This window comes from Nanorana parkeri, unplaced genomic scaffold (genome assembly GCF_000935625.1).
Source record: "Nanorana parkeri isolate BGI_ZX_2015 unplaced genomic scaffold, ASM93562v1 scaffold1001, whole genome shotgun sequence".
In the NCBI taxonomy this organism is placed as follows: domain Eukaryota; kingdom Metazoa; phylum Chordata; class Amphibia; order Anura; family Dicroglossidae; genus Nanorana; species Nanorana parkeri.
Window position 1 is genome coordinate 150,157 of NW_017307269.1, and position 12,452 is coordinate 162,608.

General features: G+C 43.5%; 1 long non-coding RNA gene across 1 annotated transcript in view; it reads left to right on the forward strand.

Annotated features, from left to right (window-relative positions):
• LOC108795743 overlaps window positions 1–11,975 on the forward strand; it is a 22,846-nt gene extending 10,871 nt beyond the window's left edge. Inside the window, exon 4 of the long non-coding RNA XR_001941764.1 lies at window positions 11,906–11,975. This is a non-coding gene — a long non-coding RNA (uncharacterized LOC108795743). The remainder of the gene's footprint in view (window positions 1–11,905) is intronic.
• Window positions 11,976–12,452: the final 477 nt, after the last annotated feature.

Below are 12,452 nucleotides of genomic sequence, written 5' to 3' on the forward strand. Positions count from 1 at the left end.
CAGGATGTCATGTAGGAGTTTTGTGGTGGTGCCATTCAGCTCTAGGTCTGAACCAGCATGGATGGTGTAGAGCAGCAGCTGCTGATACTTTGCTCAGGGTTGAGAAGTGGTTATTTTATTTATATTGTTCATTTTTTATGCTGAAAAATAGCTAATGGATGGTATTTCTCTGGGCACTGGTGTATTTAGTCTGGTCTGATGTACAGGCAGGCTGGAGTACCTAGGCCTAAGGAAGCAGATTTGGTTTCTGAACCCGTGGAAACCAATACTAAAGTGGAGCAAGGAGTAGCTGAAGATTATGATGAAGCTTATCCTTCAGAAAATGTTATCTTTATGCTCTTTTATTGATTACATTTGAAGTATATGGGTACTGGTTTTGTAGATCGCTTGATTCTACCCTGAGATACAGTTGTAGAGTGAAGAGGGGTGTTAGAATTGTTCCACCCTTATTGTTTTGCTTTCTTCACCAGTTTTTATGTCTGTCTAGGATTTTGCTTGATAGGGTTTTTTTTTTCTTAGCCTATATTCACACTATGTGTGGTTTCTCCACACCTAATCAACGCCAATCACTGCAAGGGTACAGAGAAAACAATTGTTTGTTGCCGGTGTTATGTGCAGTGCACAGCTATTGCGTACCTGACTGGGGACTCAGCTGAGAAGGGGGCTGCCCGTGCATCTCTTGTCCCACACCTCTGGAAGTAGTGACAGTGGATGTAAGGACAGAGCGGAGCACAAGTGCCGATACTGGTGGCTGGCCGGTTCTTGAGGCGCTTGAGTGCGTTGGACCAGCTGGTTAATTGGCAGGACTGAGATGACACCGGGACCTCTTGAAACCAGAGCAGGCAACGGGTATGAGGCCAAGGAAGCACTGGCAGGATGTCGTTGCTCAGGATGCTGATGGAGCGATCCACCAAGTGGCAGACCAGAAGGGAAGTCAGGTTCAAGCCGAGGTTATACACAGGGAGCCGAATCTTGTGGTGCCGCATCACAGATCAGGAGCACGGTCAGGAAACGTAAGCTAGGGTCATACACAGGAGATCAGAGAGCAGAGGTACCGAATCAGGAGGAAGAGGCGAAGCCAAATGGTCATAAGCCAGGTTCATACACAGGACCTCAGGATACAAGAACAAAGTACACGGCACAAAGGGACAAGCTGAAGACCACTCAGCAACTTGGTCATGGCTTCACTTATGTTTAAATATGATAGTGTGCACGCTAATGAGCGTGCACCTGTATGCTAACGAGCGTGGTCCTGCGCGCTCACGTACGCGTGCTATTCAGCATAAACGTTCAGGAACTTTGGGCAATGGATTGCATACTTGTATGCATGCACGTTTTTGAGCAGGAGTCCATCTGCAGGTAAGTCTCTTTACAACAGCGCATTGGATGAAACCGCAGGTTTCAACAGCGCAGCACATCGTTGGTCCATTCTTTCATTCATTGGAGGGCAGCACATCAGTGGGTCCAGGTGCGGAGACCTGAATGGAATGTACACTTTGTAAATTCTAAACAAAGAAAAGCAAATAAACCATGTAATGTGCTGAAACAGCGCATTACACTGCCCCCTCCGCCGGGCCTTTAATTTTTTTGCCCTTAGGTCCCTTTCACAGGAGCGGCATCCATTCTAATCAGCAGGGGAAATAGTTTTTCCTCTATCTTGAGTTATAACGGAGCTTAACAGACCCATGTTAGGTCCATGAACAGGCACATATAAACGGATGTGTGTCCATTTACATCCTTTTACCTTCCATCAGTCAGGTTTAGGTCCAACAAAACTGAACTTTTTTGGACCTAAATGGACTCCCCATAGACCAATATTGAGCTTCCAATCAGGTACACGTGAAAAGCTAACAGGAGGATCTGATTGGAAATGCTGTGTTAATGGGGGCTTATAGTTTTTTGTTCACTCTATCTTCCCTTTACTTCTCAGGTGATTTCCCTTAATTGATTCCAGTTAAGGGCCCATTCACACTGGTGTGATGCAGTAATTGCACGGTTCCGTGTGATTATCACACTGCAACGCACAACCCACGGCCCCCCCGAACACACCTCCCACTCTCAATATGATCGGTTGCCCCACAACGCTTGGACCAAGCATTGTTTGTATCTGTTTGTGATCCTGAACTTGTTCTTTGAGCAAAAGGTACTACTGGCTGTGGTCCCACCCTGAGAGATTTATCACTACATCTTGGTTGGCTGTTCTGGAGGAAATCTGTGATTACTTTTTCTTGTAATCTTGGTCCCGTGACTCCTCTACGCAGCCTATATCCCACCCAACACCTTAAGTGGGTTATATTCAAACACTAAGGAGGTAAGGGTGGGACTTTTATCTTCTCTGTGTGTTTAGAGTTCTGATCAGGTGGGGAGGAGCAGTCTCCTAATTTGCTGTCATAGAGGAGACATGGAAACGAGATTACCTGCAAAGCTGACCATACACCAGTAGAATTTTATGTTTGATAACATTTGTTTGTTAATAGTCAAATCAATGATCTTTTTTCACTGTGGTGATAGAAAAAAAATCCAAGGCACTGGATGGAAAATGTTTTTCAAACAAACAAAATTCGAACAATGAATGTGGTTTTGTTCAAGAAACTCCATTTATTCTAAAATAAAATTTTAACATCAAACAAAATGTTTAACTTTCATCAATTCTCTGATGGCAAAACTGAAAGTTCTGACGAGATTTTTCTTATGAACGTTCTTATGAAAATCTTTCAGTGTATGGCCAGAGAAATTTTCGCTATGACCTGTCATCTCTTTCTTTGGGCTGTTATTTGTTTCGGTAAAAAGGAATTGCAACTATTATTTTACAGCTTTAAAAAATACATATTGGACAAGTCCTTGTTATGCGTCTGAGAAAACAGCAACAAGAGAAGCTGGCACCCTCATTGTATTTCCAGACAATTTTCAAACCTCCTGCCTCCTCCATGGGATTCATTAAGGACAGAATCAATCCTTCCATCTAGAGCGCACCCCTGTTGCTAAGCAATTATTTTATAAAGATTGCTGGAGCACAGGCTGGTGCAGAGTCAATTGCATCTTGTATAGCATCCTTCCATTAGCATTGTGCTGCTGTCTCTGGATTAGGCAGAAATGCCAATAAGAACACAGTGTCTCCAGGACATTCAGTGTGTAGGGTATATTTTTTACCATCAGTCAGAAAAGCTAACATACAAATAATATATGTCTTGTAACATCACCAATACAAGCAGCACCATCAGCACTATATCACAAGTAGGTGGCTAGGCACTACACAATAGAATTTTCTCTTTCAGAGATTTAATGCTCCTCGTATCTTCCGAGGAGATCTGCAGCCAGTTGTAGCCCAGTTATTTTCAGTATAATCAATTCCCTCATAAAAGCATCTGATTTATGTGTTGGAAGAATTTCTGTGCTCATCCAAGGCAGCATTACAGAAATATAACGTATTTTGCGGTCCATAAGACGCACCGGACCATAGGACGCAGGGAGGTCCGGCGCGCCTTATGGAGCACTCGAGACTGTAGCTTCTGTGACAGCTTCTATGACGGAAGTTGTGACAGAAGCTGCAGCTAGTGACCGCTGAGACAGGTGGCACTGTGATTACAGCGCCACGGTCTCAGTGATGACACAGAGCAGACGAAGAACGTCTATTCTTCGTCTGCTCTATGGTTATCTCGATCGTCGCCGCTGCTCGGTTTTAATACGAGTGATCTCATTAGATCACTCGTATTAAACGAGCAGTGGCTCCTGCTGCTGAACTCGATCGCCGCCGCCGCTGCTCGGCTTTAATACGAGTGATCTCATTAGATCACTCGTATTAAACGAGCAGTGGCTCCTACTACTCGCCCGGCGCCCGAAACTGCATGTCTCGGGCGTCGGGATTCGCTCCATAAGACGCAGGCACTTTTTCCCCCTCCTTTTGGGGGGAAAAAAGTGCGTCTTATGGAGCGAAAAATACGGTAGATTAGTTAGCATGAGAGTGAACTCCTTAAAGCGGACCTTTTTACACTCAAAAATCAAATTCTACCATTGCATCCCTCTATGTATGATGATTAATAATAACATAGTCATGTCAGGTGTAAATTGCTGTCATTTTGAAATACTTACACTTGCAGAGCATTCAGTTCCTGCTTCGAAAGGGCAAATTACTTCAGTTTGCCAAAGCAATGCACACTGGGATTGCCTTGTCATCAGCAGAGCATTGCTAGGAAATCTCATCTGTAATATCAGGAGATCTCAGGTAAAGGCATTTTCCTCCCCTGAGATGATGTGCATGGTCACATGTCCTAGTCACATGTGCCATAAATCAAGGAAGTAATTGGAGAGATAGTGATCATGTTTACTAAGGGCAGATAACTATCAGAAGACTTGGGAAGAAAAGAGAAATTTATGTATGCAAAGAATACAAAGCCGGCAATTATCTAGAAGTATGTGTTTTGTAGATTATCATTGCTAAAGGTGTATTTGTTGTTAATTTAAAGATATGGGTAAAGGTCCACTTTAATAGTAAAAATAATATAATCTGTATCTGGACCAGGAGAGGGCTGCTTTTAGGATTTGTTCCTGGGAAATCATGCTTATCTGCTTATCATATTTCCTAGGGCTGTAATCAACTAATTGATCAATTATTATTGATAAGGAGAATAGTTGTCAACTATTCTCCTTATCAATTAGTAGGTTGGATCCCCCAGCTCTCTCTTCCAAGCTGGGAGGAGGGCACAGCAAGCAGTGGATAGCCAGCCTGCTTTTGCAATTAGAAATGGCCAATAGCAGGCTGGCTATTGCACAAGTCCACTACCTGATGTATTTACATTCAGCTGCTGTGTGTGGAATCTTGCCATGGGCAATTGTCATTCCCTGGCTAAAGCTATTCTACTGCCATGTGCTTACAATACAATTATTAAAAGAAAAAAAAATGTATAAAAGGTCTGAAAAAAAGTAATTTTCGGTCTGACAAATTCTGCTACGGGAGGGGCATTGCAGTGCCATTAATTTCAATGGCAGCTCAAAAGCGCCTCTCACCTACAGTGTGATCGCCCGTACTGGAAAGCACGGTACCACAATACCTTGCTTTCCAGGGCAGTACGATTGCAAAAAATTGTGCATGCAGTTTTATTCTGAAGTAAACATTATGTTTGTAACACTCCATTAGTGTATTTTATTTTAAAGTGGTATTTATTTTTAATCCGATTAATCGAAAAAATTGTCTGCCAACTAATTGATTATGAAAATAATCATTAGTTGCAGCCCTAATATTTCTAATGGACTCTAACAGGGTTATTCACAAAAGTGTGAAGAGTTTGGAGAAGGCAGGAGAAGTGAACAATCTAGGACAACATAGCTGAACTGGAAAGTGAGCTGATTTGGAGAATTTTTCCAAATCAGCTATTTTGGCCTAGATTGTTCACTTCTCCTGCCTTCTCCAAACTCTTCACCCTTTTGTGAATAGCCCTGTCAAATTCTGTATGTTGCAGAAAGCGACATGATCAAATTAGTCCAGAATTTGTGAATCCTAAGGGCCCGCTCACACCATCTGTGCATATGTGATAACATGTACTGTATATCTTACCGTCAAAAAGAATAGAAAAAGATAGGACGATAAACTGGACCTTCAGTGGGCTGATAACTAATATCTTGATCCTTCAGGTTGCGCTGCGCCATCTGTAGGTCATTTCAGTACCTATTATAAGACTTTGATTGGGATTCCATTTTGTGTGAGGGGACGTCTGCTACAGATGACTGTTGGAGACAGAATATACAGCATTTTGTGATAAACGCTTTGTGAAAGTCCATCTCTTGGCTCCATGAGCTTATTTGCTGACAGTATTTCTTGGCCTTAACCATACTACAGAAAAGCATGACCGGCAGAACCAAGAACATAAGGTGCTACACAGATGATACTGCAGTCTCAAGGTACTATCTAGCCAGCACTGGTCTCATGAGTAGAACACAAAAAAGCTGTCCAAGTCTTTATTGATCCAGCTATCAATACAGGGCATATACAAAACACATGTTTGCTATCAGGTCCCAGGTGGCTTTTCAGATCAGGTATTTTATCTTCACATGAGAAAAGTCAGTATGTAAATAGTCCTGGTGGGGCAGAGGGGATATTTATAGGCCAGAGACAATCAGAATAAAGAGAAAAACAGCAACACACAGTACTTCCATTGTGTTATGCATTTTCAGTACTGTAATTTACGATTGTGTTGTGCTGCTTGTGATTTGATAGGGTGCCCACTTTAGTTCTAGGCAGGAAAAATACAGTTCACTGAGGCTAGTAGTTCTATAAACAAATGAGTGCTAATGGGATGGGCCTTGCAGTTCTACAGAGTCAGAATAATAACAAATATACTATACTGTATATTCTGTTGATACAGGTATAACCTCACACACTATATGCACACTGTACTGCCACATACAAGATAGATAGAATACATGGTTCATCCAGCATAGCTTACAGATGTTTCTAGTAGGGACGCACCAATACCGATACCGGGCTTTTTCACGAGTACAGTACTCCATGAAAATGCCCCGATACTAATTGCCAATACCAGCCCTTTACATTTTTATATAGCTTAGGCTGCTGTAAGACCCTGCACTTGTTAGGGACCTTGCAGGAAGCCTGCTGGGGAGCTCGTGGCAGGCTGTTTACAGCGCCGGTCACTGATCTCCTCCTCCTTCCCGCCATCTGCACAGCCATGGTGAGACCCCACCATCCGACCCCACCCGCACAGCCATGGTGAGGCCCGCATACAGCCCTTGCAAAACCTCATGCAGCCCTGGGAAAACCTGCACGCAGCCCTAGGGAGGTTGCACAGCCATGGTGGGAGACCCGTGTGCAGCCCTGGTGAGATTGCACAGCAATGGTAAGACCCGCATGCAGCCCTGGTGAGAACCACACGCAGTCCTGGTGAGACCCCGCACATCCTGCTGAGACCCTGTACAACTCTGGTGAGAATGCACACAACCCTGGTGAGACCCCCACACAGCCTCCTGAAACCCTTCACAGCCCTGGTGAACAACGCAAAGTATGTAGCTTTATATTGTTCTGCATTGCTGTATAATGTATTGCTGAGATTTGTAGTCCTCTCTAGCTGGTGGTATTGTGCATTGCTGGGATTTCTAGTCCCTGTACAGTTTGGAGTCCGTGGCTACCAGGATTGCAGAAGTTGCAGCTGCGACTGGGCCCTGACGCTCCACCACCATCCTAAAATTATTAGTCTGTTGTTTTAGAAAAATTGTCACATGACAGACCCCCCAAAAAAGGTATCGGTAATTGGTATGAGCGAAAAGTATCGGTGCTCGCATTCGTCTGGAAAAAATGGTATCGGTGCATCCCTAGTGGTGTCCATATCGCCTTCCATGGTGCAAATCCTGGCTGACAAATTCCATCCATGCACATTTTATATATTCTATAATTGACTTCAAGTGATGTCTGCCTTTATAGCAGTGCAAGCCAGTCCCATGATCACTACCCCTGCTTTCCTGTTCACAGGTGTCTCCTGTGCCTTGCGGGGTCCCATGGAGCCACACTTACATGCATGTGCCTTGATATTGTGGAATAAATGGGGTCTTGTGACAATAATGCACGCACGCTTCAACCAGTGACGAGGCACAATTATGCTATTTTAAAAAAGGGATGAGGGACTTTAAAGCTGACATGGGTGGGCCTAGGACTGGGGCACACATACGCAGTGCTATCTTTCGGATGAGGGACCCAGTAATAATGACCTGAGTGGTCATGTGAGCGCTACAGTGAGCAGTCCACATCCCCAACTGGAAGCTGAATTATCAACTTGGAGCCATAAGGAGTAACTGGTGAAATAATTAAGAGACTGGGGATAGATTAACCAAAAATAGTTGATTCTGTAGGTTGCCTTTAGGTGAATGCTTTAAAATAATCAGATCCGTTCTTTTAGCTCTGCTTTTTATTTTACCCTGATTTAGCAGGGTATACTTCTATAATGGGATAAAAAAAACTGGGCTCAGTGTTAATGATAGCCTGGGTATGTGTGGCAGGAATCCTGGGTGGAGGGGGACCAGGCTATCACTAACACTGAGCCCCCCTCAGCTTCCAGGGCAGTGATTAAACACACATACCCCCTATTTGCTCACAAATCCACTTGAGTGCCCACCACTCTCACCATTTATGGACTTACACCCATCGACCCCTCGCCAATGATTACGCACCACCATCCATCCATTGGTAAGTTGGCCTGTTTTATTTGGTCAATATATGGTAGTAGCGCTTCTGTACTCCCCCTTTTTTTTTAATCCTCTTGGCAAACGACGAACACCCCGGTCCACATTTATAAGAAGCAGCACACCCATCATTCCTACCCACACCCAGACACCCCCACCCTAGTGTCAGCGCTGCATCTAGGGACAACTCTCCCAATTTTTCCATATACTTCTATAATGCATTTCGGCATTATATTGCTTCTTGGGGAATAAGTTATAAAGCTTGTTTGGTCACAATGTGACCATGACACTCTAGAATGCCCTAGCATGTCCTGGGTCTTTTGTGATCTTAAAGGGGTTCTAAACCCTCCGGTTTTTTTTGCTTATCTACTGCTAGCAAGCAGTAGATATAGGCATGAAGTGTAAAAAAAAACGCTTGAAATCATTTTAAACTTACCTCGTTATCGCTGCTCGCTCCCGCGCCGAGTATCAGGAACTGCTCGTACGGCCGCAAAGGATCTTGGGGCATGCGCAGTTCCGATTCTCGGCCGGGAATAATTTTTTTATACTTAAGTCCTTAGGACGGTCGTGTTACATGCAGGGTCCTCTTTACCTCTTCTCTGGTTTTGGGCAGGTAGTGTTACTGATGTGATGACATTAGCGCGGTTCCCTGCTTCATTAAAGTATCATTGCAGGGTCTATGGTGATCCCCCAAAGAGGTGGGTCCATGATGTCCTGCACTGACAGGAATGAATGAATGGATGAATGAATGATGCCGGGTGTCATTTAACTGAGAAGATGATTGGTGCTGGATCACAGAGCAGGCAACATCACTGGAGGTGAGTATTGCGGCAAGAGCTGCACTTTTATTTAAACAAGGGGAGGGCTATCTATTTTTCTTTGAAGGTAAGCTAAAAATAGCCTGGGGTTTTAACTCACCTTAAATATTTAGACATGGCATGTTCTGTTACAAATGTTTGCACTCCACAATGCCTTAGGCAACATTGCGTGACATAGTATTCCAACAACTGCAAGGTATAGACTCCTATGGTCTTAAATAACACCTAGGCTGGAAGCACATGTACAGAGAAGGCAATCTGAAGCACTAACAAAGCACAAGAACAGAGCACACTAGCCTTGTGAAGAATGCTTGGTCCATTTATTGAATAAAATCAAAGATCTAAAGTTGTGCTCAAAAGTATGCATACCCTTAGAGAATTGGTAATATATGTACCATTTTTAAAGAAAACATGAGTGAGCAGGAAAAACACATTTCTTTTATTTCTTATGGGATTCATATTCAAATTGTCTGCCAGTATTTTCTGATAACATGCTGCATTCATCTTACCTTAAATTTTCACAAGATTCCCTGTGCCTTTAGAGCTCACATACCCCCAAAACATCAGTGAGCCACCATCATGCTTCACAGTGGGGATGGTATTCTTGTCGCTATAAGCCTTGTTGACCCCTGTAACGATCGCGGCTGCGCTCCAACGTGGAGCGCAAGCCGCGGGGCGGAAGTAGAGGAGCCGATGCGTTCCAGCGTGGAACGCATCGGCCCCTGTGACGTCAGCAGCTCCTCCCACACTCCTCCCCTATAAAAGGCTGACAGAAAGATCAGTATGGCGTTCCACTATTGCCAGAGAACGCCAGCTGACAACCAGAAATCCCTTTCTTGGAGCATTGGACCTGTGACCTGGAGGAACCCTCGTTGTGCTAGGACACCTAATAGCAAGTACAGTTCAGTCTGAGACAGCCTGTCCCAGATAGAGCTCTCTAAAAATCATTCCTTTTTTGACCACCTGCAACCTGTTGTATGGACTGCCTAGGTTCCATCTGAGCCACGCCAGTTAAAGGGGAAGTGCTGATAATTCTTTTGTGTGATACTCCTTACCAAGTCTATTATTTTTGCCTGCTTGAATCAAATGCTGATAACTCTTCTTGTTAGTACACCTTATCAAAGTAGTACTATAATTGAATCCACTTGAACCCTACATAACAGTTGTAACCCGGGTATGCTGTAAATACCCTGGGGCTACTCGTGTGCATCACCACTTAACCCGAAGTAATTGCGGCACATGATGGTAGAGCTCCTAACTCTCCGTTTGTGTTGAGAGTGACGCCTGGAGCTCGACCCTGAAGCCGTACCCTCAACCAATTTCACCTGGCACACTCCGCAGCTGAGATTCATATATCCTGACCTAGCCATTACAACCCCTCTCTAAACATAGCGCTTATGATTGTGACCATAAAGCTCTATTTTGGTCTCATCACTCCAAATTACAGTGTGCCAGAATCTGTGTAACCGGACTTTTTTGTGGCATTGGTGCAGTAAGGGCTTCTTTCTGGTAACTCGACCGTGCAGCTCATTTTTGTTCAAGCATCATCGTATTGTGCTCCTTGAAACAACCACACCGTCTTTTTCGAGAGCAGCGTTTATTTCTTCTGAGGTTACCTGTGGGTTTTTACTTTTTATTCTTTATTTTTATTCTTCTGACAGTTGTGTCTGCAATCTTTCTTGGTCTACCTGACCTTGGCTTGGTATCAAGAGCTCCTCGAAATTTCCACTTCTTAATAAGTGTTAGAACAGCACTGACTGGCATTTTTAAAGCTATGCAATTCTTTTTAGATCCTTTTGCATCTTTATAAAGTTCCTTTACCTTGTTTCGCAGATCTTTTGACAGTTCTTTTCTGCTCCCCACGGCTCAGTATCTAGCCTGCTTAGTGCATCCACGTGAAAACTAACAATGATGACAGCGCTCTACTCCCTGCCCTGCACGGCCTCTTGACAGTTTTCTCTCCTCCCCGCAACTATGGATGCACCGCAATCTCGGTTGAAAGATGGTACTTTCTGCATTTTTCCCAAAGTACCATTTTAGGCCACTATGTTTCAGCGGCCAAAATGTTGGTGCATCCCTAATTGTTACTATTACATAATTTTATTAAAGCTATTTCCATCTCCCATATTTATAGGCTTGTGTGAGAATAATTTGGCTTATATGTTCGAAAGGTTCCTAAGCTATGAACAGATAAAGTTCTTTTCTTAGTTAAGAAACTCTGCCAGTACATTTATTTCAACAGCAAACTTCCCATAATGTGCATAAAGCAGTCTTTGGGCATGTTATATACCTGTAAACCCCCCCCCCCCCCCCTTTGTTTAGACATCCAAAAGCCCTGAGAATGCTGCTGGATGCAGTCATATTGGATCTGATGTCAGTAGACTTAGAGCGGTCACTAAAGTGACAATCTATAGCAGGGGCCCTCCAACTGTGATGCAACTACAAATGTCATCATGCATCTGCCTCTGGGAGTCATGCCTGTGGCCATCAGAGTCTTGCAATGCCTCATGGAATATGTGGTTGCACCACAGCTGGAGGGCCGGAGTTTGCCTACCCCTGATCTATAGCATTCTCCTTTGCTCCTCCTCCTGGCTGGCTGCTACATAAAAGGTAATGTAAGGAGGTGAGGGGCAGAGGAGCTGTGCCAGCACAAAATTTAATCAGACACACCCAGAAGAGGAGAGAGCTGTGATGTGTAAAGAAGGAAGGTGTTGTGCTAGGAAAGGAGGCACATTGCAAGATCAATAAAACAAAATTATGGCAATTAAGCAAAAATGCTGCAAGTAAGCATTGACAATTACTTTATTTTTCTGTGTTTTTACCTGATTTGGTCTCAACAAAATATTTACAATGTGTAACTGAAAATAAACAAATCTTAATATATTATCCGTTTTGTTTTGTAGTGTTGAGTCCTGATGAGTGCTCGGAATCGTACTTCTAATTCACAAAAGAGAACAAATCAACAAGCTCAAAAATGTACGACACGCCTGCAAAATGTTTATAAATGATTAATATATTTTTTTAATACGTTTTTATAAATGTTGAAAAGTTCATAGAAGAAATGTAGGAAATGTGTGTTAAGTTTGCCATACAGGGGAAATCTCTGTAGTAGCAGATAATCTGCCCCCCTCTCTCTCCGGCCTCCCTCTTTCTCTCTGAAGTGTGGCTCAGTGTCATTTCTTTTTTACTCCGCTGACAGTAGAATGCAGAACCCTCTGTTTAGCGTACAAAAGGACACAATTGCTAAATGTCTTCTCCAAATTGTACTGAGAAGTGCTTGTTATACCTTGGGAATTGATCACACCCCTGACTGTCACATGGGTCACATGCCCTCTAGTTAGCTGCTCATGGTTTTTACGGGAATGAAAAAACATACTGGTAACATGTAAGGTTGTGTAATGTTGAGTTTAATGTAATCTTAAAATACCCACAGATATGAGATGGTCAAAA